This window comes from Rosa rugosa, chromosome 5 (assembly GCF_958449725.1).
Source record: "Rosa rugosa chromosome 5, drRosRugo1.1, whole genome shotgun sequence".
NCBI lineage: Eukaryota > Viridiplantae > Streptophyta > Magnoliopsida > Rosales > Rosaceae > Rosa > Rosa rugosa.
The window spans coordinates 54,249,077-54,253,356 of NC_084824.1; the positions used below are offsets into that span (position 1 = coordinate 54,249,077).

Here is a 4,280-nt window from a genome sequence, read left to right on the forward strand (position 1 = left end):
TAACAGGAAAGGTATGAAATATACCACAACAACAGATCCAAAGCCAGATGACCTATCACCAGTCCATGAAATCCCGGTAACACTACTGAAAGTATTTTGACTACAGTTTTCATTTGCTGGACTAGCTTTAGCTACACCTTTTTCCATGCTTTTGGCTGCAATCTCTGGCCTGTTCAGAGAAGAGAGAGAGAGAGAGAGTGATTTATATTACACACAGATGTGCCTACCTTTTATAAAGTATACAAGAGCTAGTGATAGCCATACCCCTTTGTGGAGTGAGCCAAAAGAAATAGTTAGTAACTAGAAATAGTGCCCGTGCTATGCCGCGGGGGTTTGTTATTGTTAACCATTTTAGGTTTACAAAAGGAATTCACAGTGATCATCAACATAAACCAAAATGAGGTACTATTTGATGAAAGTGATAAAATAGTATATATCATAGCAAACACCATTACCATGTCTAGAAGGTTCCAAATTGTTGCTGCTATCAATGGAAGGCGTGGATGTCCTCGTCTCCTATGTCTTTTAATTTCTCAAACAATTCCTTGATGGCTTTCTCTTGTACTTCTCCATCAAATTTGCTTTCCAGCTAGGGACATACTCTTGAATGCTTGCATTTGAAAGTGGAAACTCATTACCATTAGTGTTTGGTCTCGATAGAGAGCTCACTTCTTTGAATCTGCACTGTAAAACCTTCTTTATAGCCACAGCCTGACCAGTTTCCATGCATTTTGTGTAAGAGTAAAGGATCATTAGTGACCATCGTATATGAAAAAACAAATTCGTACCAGCACAACAGTTAGGAAAACGATCACCCAACAAACCTGAAAACAATTTCAAATGATCCAGTTCCCAGAACAGGTTCTGCTATATAACTAATGGTCTGCAAGGTAAAAGAACCTGAAAAAAAACATCAGTTTCTTAACAGAGAAAAATGAACTTTGATCAGCTAGAAACATTTAGATCTCAAAAATTGGATTAGTAATTTTATATTTTAATGTTTGAAATTGCTCAAGAAGCAAACTTTGAAGGGAGAGACAGATCCAAAACAGAAATTTTCAGAATGGTTACCTGTTTGGGCTCTCCATTTTTGCCTCCTATGGTTGCGAAAATTATATGACCAATTGGATTGTCACTATCTACAACAGAGGCGGCTATTTCCTGCATAAATATACAAACAACTGAAATGAATCAATTTCGTAGAAACAAAGAGTGAGATTGTAAAGAAAACAACAAATACAGATCAATTTCCTAATCAAAACCACAATTTTAAACAACCCAAATCAAACACATACCTCTTTTCCTGCTGAAAACTATCCCCCAAACTCTATCAAAATTTTCGGATCCACCTCTCCAGAAACAAACCCAAACCCTGCCCCCGAAGTCCACCACAATCTTGAATCCACCCTCTTCTCTTTCCCACCCCAGCGATGACATCAAATCAAAAATTGAAAATCTCAAATCTAGCAAATAAGCTTACAAAATGAAACCTGTTGATGCAGTTAGTGACTGTGAAAAAACATACTTTGTGTGAGAGCCTGCAACTTGGTGGCCTTCCTCCAAGTTTTGAGCTACAAAGAAAACCCAAAAAGGCAATTAACTCTGAAGAAACTGAAAAGAAATTGACATTATGATTAAATTCATTCAATACAGGATAAACAAAACTAAAATCTTTCAACATTACCAAAGTAACATTATGATTAATTCTATAATTGATTGCCCAAAACCAGATTAAGAACCGGATTTCTTTTGTTTGTTCTACTTTATTCTTTCTGTCTAAGAGTGTTAAAAAAAGACTTTGGTTCTTCGAACTATTTAAAAGCTAGAACAAAGGCTACAGAATAAAACCAAATTTTGTATATGAATCATGGAATTAGATGAACTTCGATAAACAAAAGAAACAAACAATGAAAGCTTTTGTTTTGAAAGATTGTAAAAGCTGAGAAATCAGTTACTACAGCTGAAAACATGAAAACAAACAGTGAATTAAAGGTAATCGTTTTGGGTATATGAGCAAAAGATGAATAATTATGATACTGATGTTGATTTTACTAAGCTGAAATCTTACCAAGCAAAATTCAATCTATGAACAATTCAATCAAAAACACTTCAAATTTCAAAAACAAAATCACAACCCAAATTTTCACCCTTGTCAATCGTTCTGATAGAAACATTGAAATTCACAAAACAAAATGCTACCACAATCTTGGATCTCTCCTGTTCACAAAAAAACCCAAACTCACAATCCAAAACGCTACAACAAATCAAAAATTCAAAAGCTATGAAAACCAAACCCCTCCTATTTGCTTTAAGCCCAACCTTTATATCTCACGCTTGATCAATACAGTTCATACCTGCGTTTGACGGTGAGTCTCTATCTAAGAGCAAATCGAAAGTAGAATGAATAGTTTGCACTTGACTGCACTCGATGAAGGCTTCCAGAACACACCACATAACTCACGCCTGTCTAGATTATCCAAGTGCTAATGATCATACCTACACAATTAATTAGCATTGAATTAAGAAAAGAAAACATATATCACTTTCAGACATTGGTGGAATCATCGGTCCCTTTTGTTTCTTTATCAATGTATTTTATAAGAGTCTTCTGTGATTACTTATCCATGTTCATACTTTACAGATTATCATTGCCCGGAAAGAACAAAACTTGAATGTAACTACACCATTCTAAGCTTAACCAAATCAGAACCTCTATCATTGCTTCACAACGACACTAGCAACAGAATTCAAACAATGAAGCAACATAACCATCCAATCACTTTAACAAGAAACTAACCAGAAAAATTCAAAACAATTTCAATTACATTATCAAATTCAAAGCTTCAAAGCAATAAAGAGAGTACCTTAAACGATCAGTCCGACTCCTCTGCCTCCAGCCATCCATGACCCAATGCCCATTTCTATACAAAACATCCATGAATTGAAAACTTACTCTTAGTTCTGAAGGCGTCTTTCTTTTCACTAGGCCAATCTTCATCGTTCCGCCGCCAAAACTTACTCTTAAACACTATCGACCGCAGATCTTTCCCTAGATATGATTTTGAGCATCGATTCAATATGTCAGAGAAAGGAACAAAAAAAAATGAATCCACGCAATCCAAGATCCCGATTCGATCACCATTGATTACAAGAACCCTAATTTGTCATATGAGAATAAATTACCAGAAAAATTGCATTGAAATCTGGCAATTTGTATAATTTGAGCATCGATAGAAGAATTTCTAACCTCAGCGAAGAAGAGAGTTCCAGAGAAGAGGCATCGGAAATCAAAATCCGCGAAAATCTGAGTGTGAAGTCGCGTCGAGGGGAGATGAATTGTTGTGGTTTCGGTCGATTTGCCCCAAAATGAAAATTTAGGGCAAAAACGGAGGAGAGAGTTACTAGAGAGAGAGAGATGCAGTAAGTGAAGCTAATGGAAAGATGTCGATGTTTTGATGCACAAGAGGAGGAGACGACGTCGCTTAGCAATAAAAAAAGAAAGAATCATGCGACGGAAGACGATTGCAGTCGCAAACCCAAGTGATTTTAGCGACGGCGTCTTATTGCTGACGCAAACTTATTATGCTTTTGTGACTGCACGTTTTGCCGAAGCAAATATATGAGTTTTGGCGACGGCAATTGAGTGCCGACGCTAACTATGTGTAGCGAATTGAATTCTTTTTTGTAGTGTAGGTTCGATGGATTCTCGCCCAAGAAAGAAAGCGAGTTTGACACAGAATAATCCATTAATCATCGATGTAAATAATCCATCTCATGAGAATATTCCGGATTATGGTTATGTCCAAGAGACATCATTGGGGGGCGCTCCAATGTCAGAACCAACTCCAGATAATAGAGAGATCTCCATGAATTACACTAGTGTACATGAGATGATGGATAAAAATTCTATGGCGGTTGATGATGCATTTGCATATCATATTGCAAAAGGAATTATAGAATATGATGATATCGAACCTCGCTCTGTTGAAAAATGTTAACGAAGAGCAGATTGACCTAAATGGAAAAAGATGCGATCCAGGCTGAATTGGATTCACTAACAAAGAGACAGGTGTTTGGGCCTATAACGCAAACACCCCCAAATGTAAAACCTGTTGGCCATAAATGGGTCTTTGTTAGAAAGCGTAATGAGAAAAATGAGGTGGTAAGATATAAAGCCCGCCTTGTGGCGCAAGGTTTCTCACAACGCCCTGGAATCGACTACGAGGAGACGTATTCTCCCATAATGGACGTTATAACGTTCCGCTAGCTTGTCAGTTTGG

At 37.0% G+C, this 4,280-nt stretch overlaps 1 long non-coding RNA gene across 1 annotated transcript; it reads right to left on the reverse strand.

The window, feature by feature from the left end:
- Positions 1 to 493: 493 nt before the first annotated feature.
- On the reverse strand, positions 494 to 1,429 carry LOC133708447 (uncharacterized). The gene is made up of 3 exons (XR_009845839.1): positions 1,296 to 1,429; positions 1,072 to 1,161; positions 494 to 679 (listed from the first exon to the last, which is right to left on the reverse strand). It is a non-coding gene; the product is annotated as an uncharacterized LOC133708447 (long non-coding RNA).
- Positions 1,430 to 4,280: the final 2,851 nt, after the last annotated feature.